General features: G+C 40.4%; 1 protein-coding gene across 3 annotated transcripts in view; it reads right to left on the bottom strand.

Moving 5' to 3' along the window:
* LOC116396721 (catenin alpha-2-like) overlaps positions 1-11,688 on the bottom strand; it is a 186,766-nt gene extending 175,078 nt beyond the window's left edge. For all 3 annotated transcript variants that reach the window (XM_031871499.1, XM_031871500.1, XM_031871498.1), the window contains exon 1: positions 11,332-11,688. The gene's annotated coding sequence lies outside the window, so the exon portion shown is untranslated. The remainder of the gene's footprint in view (positions 1-11,331) is intronic.
* Between the last annotated feature and the right edge of the window lie 1,567 nt (positions 11,689-13,255).

Below are 13,255 nucleotides of genomic sequence, written 5' to 3'. Positions count from 1 at the left end.
ACTGCAACGTTTGAATAAACACTTCTGGAAACACCTGCCCCTGATCGAATGGAATGTGTCCGTAAAAATCCCAAATCGGGACACGCCAGACAAGTTTGATATGCGCTGCTGTTCCTGAGAGCCGGTGTCTGTTAAAGAGTCTTTTATAAACCCGGTCCAGCCCTCCTCCGTTCTATAGATCTTAGTTCCTGTTGTAGATCTTTGACCTGAGTTGAGTAAGACATACAGCGATCGGGCTCTGTTGTTGGAACTTATAAGTAAATGTATTTTACTGATATATTTTCCTAAACCTGACTTGGATTGGTGTTTTTTGAATGGGCTACACCGCTTCTGCACGTAGCACCTTCAGCAGTTTAACAAATTGTACAAACCATTGTTAAATATTTGTGTTTAAATGAGTCGCTTGTTTTTATTTGGTACTTGTGATTATAATTGTTTCATGTATTTACACTGTGTAGAAGTGAACATAGTTCAGCTCTCTTTGAAATCACTTCTTAACACACATTTTTACAGGCTGGCTTTTATGTGATCTCGTCGCTTTTCTGTTTTATTTTTATTTGTTGATTTTACTAAAATGAGCCTCAAGCAGAAGATAAGTGTGTAACCGGTGGAGTGTGGTGGTTAGATGTTGCAGTGGAAGCATACTGTGTGGTTAACACTTATTCCCAAGATGAACTGTTAAAAGTATGACTATGAGCACTGTTAGCTCAAATATCATTCACACTTCCCTTGGAGGGCTATAAAGGCAAATCCCTCTTCTCCTGCAACTACACAGCGACGTGCATCTGTGTCAATACAAAATGGCTTTCCACTGCAATCGCACGTTCGTGCCAAACTGAAAACAAAATAAGAGTTTTAATTACTTAAGCATGACAAGATTCACAACCCTGCAGGAATCTGTGAAATGAATACAACGGAGAGCATTTGCGTTAAAGGTACCTTGCAGAGTGTTTACCTACAGCAGCACTATGGAGCAATGTTTTAATAAGTGACTCCCTGTTTTGTCTGTATTATGCATGCACAGGTGGATTCTACTGATCAACATGCAGAGGGAGGAACATGGCAACAAACGTAGCAATGCATCCAAAAAGGCAACAAAGAAGACTGCTAGCGAGTGAAAATTGATGTAAACAAAGCAGGATTTAAAATATTGAAAACAATATTTTATGAGAAATGACCTCAAGTATACAGAGTGCTTTGGTGAGATTAGATATAGGCTTAAAACAAATGATGTTTATTCACAAGAAAACTGCTGCCCACCCATACTGTGAAAACACCACCATCTAATTGAGTTTTACTAATTAATCAATTTGTTATTATACTGCCTGCTGTATACTGCCTCCTGTTATACTATTGATACAACTTGAATTTATGAACCTTCCATTCCAATCTCCTTTTCCATTTTATTTTTGCACTTTGTCGGATCAAAGAGTTTTTTAGGAGCCATTCCACACAAATGCTGTGACAAGATGACAATGTATTTTCCATCGGTCTGAATGGGACAGCGAGTCATGTGACCTCGCTTTGCAGTCAATGCAGCGGACAATGCTCAGCATTGATTTGAAAGAGGGAACACAGGTTTCTTTAATACCTAGGAGTACCATTCATTACTCTACAATGATTATAGGATTGCTATGACCTTATACCACTCTTAACCATGCCCAAAATGATCTACTCTATAACTAAACTTTGAATTATTTCTATATTGGCAAGATTAATTTCGATGGCGAATAAATTGAAAACACATTTACAATGTGACCGTTCATATTCCTTATAATGTAAACTTATCTGGAACTAAATAGTGATTTTGGATTGACTTGACTTAAACCCCCCTGCTTTGTTGTGCGCCTTTTGTGGTGGGGAGGGGTCAAATCACTGCAAAAGTAAAATGTCTAATCATTTTTAAATGTCAGTTAGAAGGGTCACCCCTTTTTTTTTTAAAGAATTTGCAATACTAAAAAAAATACAGAGCCTACAGTATATAAGTCCGCAGCTGCAACTACAGAAGCCATATATTTGCCAAGGGAGGAGGTTATTGTAAGACATAGAAGCAAATGAGGGGCTGCATTCCCAAAATGTCTAAATGGATGTTTAACGTGTCAGCATGTTTTGTTCTTGCTTTGTGTGGTAGTGGACATCATGGGCTGTGTGTGGCTAAGCCATGAGACACACAACACACTCAACGGCAATAATGGCAATTTCTGCTCAAAACGGAAGTAAATGAATTTTTCTTCTTACATGTTTCCTGAGATGAGATATGAGATGCATATCGTTCAACATTTCCTAAAACATATTCTAAGAGCTTCTAGCACTGCTGGAGACATCTATGGTTTCTTCTAGTTGGTGTTGAGTATATTGACAGCTGTTTGTCATGTTCGAAAATAACTCACAAAAATGGCCAATGGATGAGATCGAGTCAGATCCACATGTTGTTGGAAGTTGACTTACAGAATGTTCAACTCTGATATAAGATTAAGTAATCTTAAAATCCCAGATGAGCTAATTCTAATCTCTGGTAGGCCCCATGTCTGTTTCAACCAAACGGTGAAGTCCCAACAAAACCAAGTCAATGTACAGTAGACTACAGAGTAGACTATACTTTTTAAAATCATATCAAGATGAAAACTATTATGCATTCGTAGCATTTTATTTCCTGTCCATCATCCACATTGTCTTGACCATTACCTTTAAGCTGTATTCAGTGAAACAGAAACTATCATACCTACTGTGGGTGGAATTTAATCTTGTTTGAGAAATGGACAGCAAAGGTCCCCTGCTCTTTCCACAAGCTACAATAGTGGGTTAATAATGGATAACTGCCAGTGGTTGTAGGAGATGAAGACAGAAAGCAGTATCACAGGAAGCAGACTACACAAACATAGCAGGATCATTTTCTGAGATTGTGGGGAAGACACTGAAAAATGTATGCGTTCATTGCACCGTCAGGCATTTCTGGGAAAATCTGGAAGCAGCTGGCACATTCTCCGCCTTTAACACCCCAGTTCTTTGGTTTATTTATCAGAAAAGATCTACCTTGAGATAAGAGGTTCATTTCAAATTACATGAAACGTATCATGTATATGACTTTTGAAAAAAAAAGAAAGAATATGCTCCATAGCCTCCCACTCTAGGCTTCTAGGGTAAGCCCTGGATGTCAAATCCTAGACCGGCCCCTGGTCAGCGTATACACTTTCTGTGAGAGCAGTGAACAAAAGCAGTCACCTAACAATAGAAAAGGTTATGCACCAAGACAGAGCACACACACTGTGGGGGAGGAGCTGGGCTAATACCAGGGGCCCACACTGGCCCCAGATGTAGCCTATGGAAGGAGGGGGGGGCGAGAGTGAGTATGAGAGAGACAAGTGAGGCCGCAGAAGGACAGAACAATTGAGAGGAGGAGACACTTAAATGTCCTCTGGCAAGATTCTCTACACAGATTTGTTTTTGATCAAATCAAAACAATAAGGTGGCAAAGCTGAGGTTAGAGACACAGTAGAAGCAGAGAGGGGACTCAGTACCGGAAGTGTGTGAGCATAGATTGTGACAGTGAGAATGACACTGAATGTTTGCACACGAATTATGCACAACTGCATTGTTAGTGTCCCGTGCCCGGTTACTGATGCCTCCATGCTACATCCACAAAATGCACTACAGATGCCTGTTTCTATGGAAATGAGACTCATCTCTTCACTGTTGAGGCGGAAACAAGTCAATTGACAAGAACTATGGCCTTGACCAGCTCCCAGTCACAACTGTTTTTCTTGCAATGTTATTGAATTCCTAACAAGTAAAACATAATTATATTTTGGAATGAGAGTGGAACATATTTCATTTTACAATCACAAAAGAGAAGTACTGCTGCTGAAAGGAAAACTACTTATTGTGAATTGCCAGAACCAACAGGAAGCAGGATCAGTTGCTCATGTGACAGTTTGTGGTCATTTCCACTGATCCCAACCATCTAATATAAGTTTTGCTTATTATATTGTTGTAATGAGCACTGTCATTGAAGAAACAATATTTAAAGGGACTACTTAATCATCCTAATATTAGGGGCAAATAGGTGTAGATAACAAATACCTATAGTCAACATTATGTCAAACTCCACTGAGAAAGTCAAGTCAACATGCACTTAAGTGTATCCATGTCTTAACAGGACTAGCAGATTCAAAGTGACTCCAAATTTAAAAAGGCATTATTTCAATGCATCTTACTCTGCATGTATAACATGAATTCTTAGAGTGAAAGGTATTAAGCTATAAGGCCGATGTAATGGTCCACATTAGCTGGAAACATTCAGAGAACTATTGTAGGTGCGGAGGTTCTGCTTGTACTTGTGAAGAAAGGCTTTGTTGTCACTTCAAACCCGCAGAACCGATGAGGCTACTGACCAACAAAAGAAAAATACGATTAACAACTCACTCAAAATAAATCATTTTCCCCAGGAGACTGTGACATCTGTGGGAGGCTGGGGGAGAGTCATTATTAAAACAGGAGTGAAAAAACCTCGGCAGCAGCTTGGCATCACACTCCAGCTGCAACATCTCAATGAGAAAAGGTGCTGTCATGTGCTCTCATTTGACTCTCTCAGTTCTGAGGAGATATTAACTCCCTTTGCTCTCGCTCTCTCCAAGTGTTCACACGGATACGACTAAACCCTTATCACAGGTAAGTTCACCCTTTAATAAAAGTTGTTATCAAAGAACAACTTTAACTGTGGAAAGAGAACTGCTTGGTTTCCATGATTTTCTAGCAATAAAGAGGTCACACAACTGGAAGCCTCTTGTAAATAAGTGAACACATCTACTGCATGTTCCCAGGGAGGGCTCTATGCTCATCTTACTGCATCTCCCCCTTACAATACAAATCAACAATGTCCAAACTTCTTACATACGAACCAAAGAGTACAATACCATAGAGCTTTTGGAACGTAATGCGTTAACTAGTATCTGGTACTCTAACCCTAACAAAAGACCTTTGATGTGGAGTGGACACGCCTGAGGATGCAGAGTTTTAGAAAACAATCCGACGAGAACAATACACTCTCCCTTTCCACTTAAATGGACCCGCTTATCTATATGTAACAGGGAACGAGGATTAGAAACATTCTAATTGATTAAATCAAATTAAAGACTACAACCCCGGTGTACATTTCACTTCTAAATTTTTTGGAGCCGATCCAAGCGGACATCGAGCGAAGGCAGGGTAAAACCTGGAGAGGACAAGCATTCACATGGGCCATTTAGAGTTATCAGTTAACCTAAGCTGCATTTCTTTGGACTGTTGGACTGATGAGAAACACTACACAGGGAGAACATGCAAATACCACACCCCTAGCAGTATATTTGTGTTCTAATTAAAGTATAACCACTGTCGTGGGAAAAGGCGATTTGTATCGATTCAGTAAGGAACAGTGCATTTTGTTTTTTAATAGGAGAGAAACCCATATCATAGACTAGTGTAGCCTGTAGTTATTTTGACTTGCACAGTGTTTGGACTGCAGTGTGGTGTTTTTCGTCTGAGTATCTGCGTCGCTGTCTCTGCGCCCCCCTCCCTTATAGATCCCCTTTCCCTCTTTGGGACTGTCTCAAGACTCCAGGATCCGGTCTGAAGGGAATACTGCCAACAGCAGAGCAACGGCATAATGCACAGCAAACTGTACAGCAGGTCGACTTTTTCTTAAGGACTTTATTTTGTTAAATATTTTGACTTCTCAGGGGACATAGATATGTGGGCTATGTTTTGAACATGCAAAAAGTTTTGAACATGTGCTGAAACACATACTGTATGTATGGAAGCCCATTTAAAAAAAAAAAAAGAGAAATTATGAGATAGAAAGTCGGTTTTATTCTTTCTACGCCAGAGCTGCTTCTTGCTGAAAATCCTTTCAAGGGTGTGTTTGCCGAGTACAATCCCACGTGAAACAGCAAGCAATTAAAGTATTTCATGTGTTGTAAAGCCACGTTTAAAGCGTCTTCAATGTACTCACAATCCATTTCTATGTCAAATGTAGGGTAACCTATGAAGAGCTGCTTCAATGACTGTTGTGTTCAAGTATCTTGTAATTTCGACTTTCTATCTCAGAATTTCTTTTTTGTATTTGTTTTGGTCCGAATGGGCTTCCATACATATGAGCAATTGAAGTCCACGGGTTTATATATTATGATTATTGATGAATGTATCATGGACATGAATAGGTGCCACATGCACATTTACACATGCACAGTTTACTAAGCCAAAGAAAATACACCAAAGAGGACAGAAGAGTAAACCACGCCTACATGTGTGTTGACTTAGCAGAGGAAGCATTCAATGGCAAAAGTTGATTTACTGGAGGGTCAATATTTGAAAGCAATACAGAATGCCTGAGAGTCTTGCCGCATTATATTCCATTATATTTTGAATTGTGATCAAGCGCCTCAATTTTGTGTTGTCCTCGACATCAGGGGTGTTCAATTAAAATTCACCGAGGTCCAGTTAGAGAGAATTTCCTCATGCAAAGGTCCGGAGCATCACAGTAATGTCTAACTTGCGCTATGATTTAGTCCCATATATATATATTGAAGTAGCCAACAGTTGTATTAACGTCTGTATGTAGTCAACAACTGACTGTCATTTGAAATATAGAAAGTTCAATTGAATAATATCTCAACAATAGTTATTGTCAGTTTTCAAATTGAACCGGATGAATTATAATAGACACGCATACATATAATCTAATAATAAATAAATGATCTATTCTCATTTCAAGTAAAATAAGGGCTGGATTAAAAGATAAAATACATAACAAAACGCTTTAAAACAAAAATATGCATCTTAAAATAAAGTACTTCATTTTAGAAAAATTAGCTGAACTGAATTGACCTGCAGCTTTAAATTTAGTTCTTTCAGGTGTGAAGTGATGTCAACCACGATGTTATATTCTTATCTTCTAAAAAGAGAAATGCATGTGCATCATCATAACATCATTGTTGGGCAGGGAATTCATGTGTTTTAGGATTCGGATGATATTGAGTGGGTGCGTTTGCTCAAAAGAGTTGTTCTTTGTCACGTAGTGTCGCTTCTCATTGCCGCTTTTATTAATCGCTACGGTCTCTGAACATATGAGACACACTGGTTTTAAACTGCCCGTGGGAAGAATGAACCTTTAAGAGTCTATCCATTCTTGGTTAGAGACTGGTCTCTCTGCTCTCGCTGACCACATTCCTCTTTTTGGAGAACATCATGTGAAATAACTGCTCTGACTCACGTAACGCTGATTCTCTGAGGACTCGGTATCTCGCTCCATTTCTCCCGTGTGTGTAAATCTCACTCGAGTCACGAAGTTTATCGGAATACACATATTTGATTGGCTGAGTTGCATCACGTGAGATGATTTACAACGCATGTAATTGGTCGGTGTGTTTCCTGCACCGCTGAACGGTTTTAGGTCCAGGGTCCGGATACAACGGCGTCCAGATCCGGACCGCGGTCCGCCTATTAGTGACCCCTGCTCTACATAAATAAAGACATTTCTACCATAAATGGGTGCATTACAATTAACCAGAATGCAGGAAATTAAGTGTTTGACGCTTACAATTTCCTGGCGGAGAAACTCCAGAGACCCCCCCCGCGCTTAATACGCGTCACCTTGGTTTGACTTTTTCTATCCGTTTTATTCATCGCATCAAATTGACTGCCTTTTTTCGAGATACTTGCTTACGCTGAAAGTCTGTAGGTCAATGCTGCAAATCAGCCGACAGTACATTGCTACAGGGGATGTCACATTCCATCAACTGACCACCAGTGAATGCAATGTAGATATCTAGCTGCATGAAAACAACAGAACACAGCCGATGGCAAATCAGTGCAGCGTAAGGGGGGCGTCTCCTTTGAAACTTGAAGACCTGGACACCACTTCCTATGATGATTGAAAAGAAGATCTGAGCTGCATAAAACATAACATCTTGACTTAACATTCCCACACAAAATATAGTTGTGATGAGTCAAGGGATGTGCATACTTTTGCACTTTTCATTTAGATTCACAAGAACCTGACTTGCTGCTTTTTTTTTTTGGGGGGGGGGGAATGTTATTCCATCACATTCACCCACAGCATTATGGAGGGATGGATTGATTTTTCTTCATAATAGTCCTACAGAGAATGAAGCTAGGCTGTAACAATATAAACTTCCACTGCAACAGCTCTTTTGCCAGGCATTGTGGGTGTGGTCTAAGGCCAACTAATAGACATGAAAATGAACTTAAGAAAATAACCTTGTTGGTTCTCGCTGCTCCAAGCTGCTGCTGACACGATACTTTCAAGCATCGCTGGACCATCTACTTTATTGTCCCGTCTTTCTTTTTTTACAGTCCACTGTGGGATAATGTCATGTAATAAAGTATGTTAGTTAAGGTAAACAGCAGATGATGCTAGCCAATCTTAGATAAACCGATGTCATCAACTGTCTCCAACAGCCCACAATATCCTCTACATCCTAAAAGATGAGGAAATACACACTTAGCCTGGTGAGAATGTTTGTTGTCAGTTTAATGTAGTTCCACATTGCAGCATCAGACAATACACACCCTGGAGTTAGGGGAGTTCAAATCAATGTGGTAGACAAGAGCGTTAAAACTATTGATTGCTCGGTGTTGTTTCTATTGCCTCATCTCTCATCTCTTAAACAGAACCGAACATTTGTGCGAGAGAAGGCAAACCCTGTTCCAGTAAGCGGGGCTACCATGACTACCTTAAAGCTCTGCTTCAGTGCAACAACAACAGGCGGGGTTTCATGGTGTTCAGCCAACACCGCTTCCTCTCCCAGGAGACGGAGAACACAATGCCCTCCGGACCGCCACTGATTGCATAGTTTCACCCATAAATTATAGCGGTTCCTTATCCCCGGTAACCAGGCTATAAACCGCACACGGCATAATGAAACTGAGCCAAGACATTCAGAGGATTACATACAGGTGGCCCCAGTGACAGAACCAGGTTTTATACTGATAATGGTAAATTGAGCCCAAAAAAAAAAAAAACAACAACCCTGTAATTTGGTATTATCAAATGAGGAATGAGGAAGAAGAAATAGGCTACATACCGGGTGGAATTAATTGTGTGTCAGAAACACTGAACTACACTGATTTGGCTCAATGGGGGACGGATTCTTTTGGTACCAGCTTTGTAGTTTTACAAATCTTTTTTTTCCTCCAAAGTTCCTCCAGAGTTTGTCCAGAGAATCACAGTGAAATAAACAGCAGTTATAAAAAGTCACCTCTTGATTAATGAAGCATGCTTAGCAATGGTTATCAATCTAGTATAACATAATCATCCTGAATATGGCTGTAGTCTACTGTAAAATATCCTTAAAAAATAAATAATACATGCATAAAAGATGGTTGTACAGTGATACATATGCAGTTATTCTCCAAAGGGCAGAGCAGAGTTTGTCCATGCTTGGTAGACTGGAATAACTGCTATTGCCTTGTCTGCCTCTTGTCATATTCAGTAAAATATATACTGGGGTGTTTATATAGTTCCTAATTAGCAAAATTACTGCAACTAACAAATATTTGTACGAATTATTTTGACGATTAATTGTATCAAAGGATGGGAAATCATTTGTGATTAATTAATTGAGGGACATATTGCACTACTGTAGTGTTGAAATCATTAGGTAATTATTCAATCACACAATCGTCAGAAAGTAACATTAACATATTTTAGGTGCCTCCTAAAACCCTTAAGGTGTCTCCTCGTGCTCTGATTGGCATTAGACACCATTTTTCCTAAATTAATAGTATAATAACAAAAAGCAATTGACAGATTAATTGAATCTGAAAAAAAACTTCTCACAAACTCAAAACACACAGCACACTTGACAACAAAAACATGTTTTCACTAAACCATATATGAATAATTAGATTATTTCAGCAGCAAGTGGTCCCCTCTTCCAGCTAATAAAGTGGCATGGTAAACATAAGGGGGGGGGGGGGGGGGAGGAAAGAGCCCCACAGCGCCCTGACAGTGGGGCCGAGCATGCCTTCTTGCCAATCACAAGTTCAGATTCTAAATACAGTCACTATGTGACCCCCCCAGAGGCATCCGAGACCCCCACATCTCCAGTTACAGGAAGAGAATGTGGCACAAACGCTTGGCTCTGACTCCACTGCAGTGTAGGCCCACTGTTGAATGCAGAGTAGCCTGAATGCTGTGTGTATGCAAGCAAGGCCAACACATACGAACTCTGTTGATATTTTACAAATTTAAATTGCTTTTTCATCTAATGCATATGAGAACAAACAAGCCAAATATAGCAACAGTTAACTTCAGTTTGCGAGACAAAAGGCAGACAGAAGATATGGATGAAATACCGATTTCTTAACAGTGCCTGAACTCAACTCTGAATGCACGTTGTTTTACCGTAATATTCGAGTAAGGGACAGTCGCAAATCGCAACGCTTAAAAATCAGTTTTGTTTCACGCAAAGGTGCCAGGTTGCCAACTAATTGTTGTGGAAAAGAACCAGTAGAGACTTGACAATAAAGTACCGTTACACTTGCAGAGTAAGGCAACGCCAGGCTATGGGCTTCGCTACTTAAAATATTTTGAGTGAAGCACGAAGGCACGATAAATAATTCAAATCATTTGCAGAGGATTTAGTATGACTTGTAATTGAATGCGGGAGATAACGAGGGACGAGTTTATTTCAACCCTTCGCTACAATATCAATTAAACAAAGAGGCAAAAATTACCAAACAAAGAAATGTAAGAGCTTTGCAAACACGTGAAGGGAATAAAGCTAAATGGTCTTCGAGTGAGTGAAGCAATTGAAGGATTACCGAGCAAATCCCGGACGATTAAACAGCAGTTAATGCAGATGTGGAACCGTTGTTTTACGCGCACAAAAGTGGCCGGTGTCAGCTAGCTTTAGCCACCCCACTAGCCTTGCAGCCTAGCTCGTCTCTGCCCGACAGGCTCTCATAAAATCAGTAGGAGATGGCTTTCAGCACTGGGCTCCCTGGATAGCAGTGCTCTCTGTGCGGTTTAGATAACGTTAGTACGCGACACTGATTTTAGCTGACGAGGCTACATACCTCAGCACATTTACGCCATGGAGGCATGTTGTGGTATATTGAGCAGTTGAGTATTTCGGTGCAGGGATTTATTAAACACTGCCAACTAGCAAAATGATGAATGAAAAGGCAGACCTCGCCTAAGCTAATGTTAGCTGCACAGCGGGTCAGTCAGTGCAGCAAGCGTAATGCTACCAGGCTGCTAGCAACAGAAAAAAAAATAAAAAATAGCATCCAGTTGACAAACCTCAGCATCCAACTAACATTACGCACCGTTAACCGTTGGAGATGACACCTCTTGCAGGTCCGCGAACTGTGTGCAGCGCCTGGTTTCACTGAGTAGTCCCAAAAAATGGTGTCCTGTTGTTCAGTTAACCCACGGTGAGCAGTGAGAATCGACTCTTATCCTGACGCTTTCCTCAATCGTGTGGTGCTGAATCTGAGGCTACACGCTGCTGTCGGTGTCTTGGAAATGCCTCGTCTTCCTACGCCTGCCTGCGAAATAATGACCCCTCCTAGCGATCCGACCACAACAACAGAGTAGGCAGGTGCAGATGATGGTGCGCTACTAACGGGAAGCCTTGCAATATAGTGGGCTGTGTGGTAGGCTCCAGGGTTGTCAAATCAGGAGAGCCTCCGTCGTTGACGCATGCGTGGTTCCCAGTGCGAGGATGCGCCCTGCTAGTGAACACATTGTAAGGGAGTATTTCTGGGCTGTGACATATTGTGGGAGGGCGCATGGAGATTCCAGCTGTAGTTATACTTATAACTATATGACATATCTAATAGCCTAACTGTGTTTATGCCATAATGCATTTAGAAATATGCCAATATAATGAATTTTGAAAGTCATATGTAGAAACGTTTGGAGAGTAATAGCAGATTAATGTGGCCATTATGAGGCCAGAAAAACATTTATTTTGAAAATCTCCGACATTCTGGGTGCAAATGCGCTATGCCAGGTTGAGGTGGACCAATTGTGGCTATTGAAAGTGCCTTGTGCATGGTGTTATTATTTTGTATTTGTATTATTTTCTTAACACTTGTTAAAATTATTTGAAATAAGAATCTGAGCAAAAAAAATCTAATAAATAAAGATATTTTTGATCGACAGGTCAATGCAGTAGTTGTATGATAAGCCGAATCGACATATTTGAAAAAATAGTTTTTAATGTGAATGTGAAGTGCTGCCTACAACTTAGGAAATAACATGGCTAAAACAAAACTAATGAAATATTTTCTTATGCACAGTAATTAGCAAGATTTAGTCACTTTAAGTTACTGTGAAGAACTTTAAACTGCATAAAACAGTCTCAATTTAATACTGATGCCTCTATATGACCTAAATAAGTAAACAAGACCATCAGCAAGAAGATTGGCTTTTTATATATAGTTATATTTAATGCTCGTCATCGGTGCCAGCGGGTCAGATTCCGCGCAAAATCAAATGAAATCATATGCAGGTTCACCAGAAACAATTTCAGCTCAGACTCCAGCGTGGCCTCCGGCAGAGACCAGCCCACCTTGGACAGACCCCAATCTGGCTCCGCTGCCACCTTCGACCTGTACGCTCTGGCGGGAAGAGGACAGCTCCGTGCCTGGCAGCAGTATCTCCTCCTCCTTCCAGAAGCAGAGATTTGCCTCATCACTTCGCCGGTCCCCGCTGGGAGCCAACACCACGCTGCTGGAGGCCCAGGTCGTATTTCAGTCCCACTGGAGGGATGGCAAGCGCGGGAGAACCAGAACCAAAATCGAGCAGGGCAGAATTCTGCAGTAAAATGAGGTTTCCTAAAGGGAATCTGGTGCTCTGCCACGAAATGATAGTCCTTGCTTAAATTATTCAATCCAGTTACTGATATTGCATTAGATTGACTCATTTCAACAAATGGGTTTACGGCATGTCAAGTCATAAAATATCTACACTTACGAATAAATCAGTAAATCCTTTTCAAAAGCATTCAATAACTTAATCCTTATTTCAAACACAACTTTTGTACAATTTACATTATTTAAAAATTACTTTTTTCGTCTCGAGCAAAGTTTATTTTCCCCGGATTTGTCTCTCTGAAAAATGCCATCTTAGTGTTAGACAATTTGGAAGATAAGTGGCTTGAGAAAAATGGGTCCAATATTTACTTTGCTGACTATGGAGCAAAATAATTGCTATTAATCTGTGTTTACATTCAGTTCTCCCACT

The sequence above is a fragment of the Anarrhichthys ocellatus genome, unplaced genomic scaffold (assembly GCF_004355925.1).
Source record: "Anarrhichthys ocellatus isolate YVR2014 unplaced genomic scaffold, GSC_Weel_1.0 scaffold58, whole genome shotgun sequence".
NCBI classification, from domain to species: domain Eukaryota; kingdom Metazoa; phylum Chordata; class Actinopteri; order Perciformes; family Anarhichadidae; genus Anarrhichthys; species Anarrhichthys ocellatus.
Note: the sequence above shows the minus strand (reverse complement) of the source record. Positions and strands in the feature narration are given on the sequence as shown.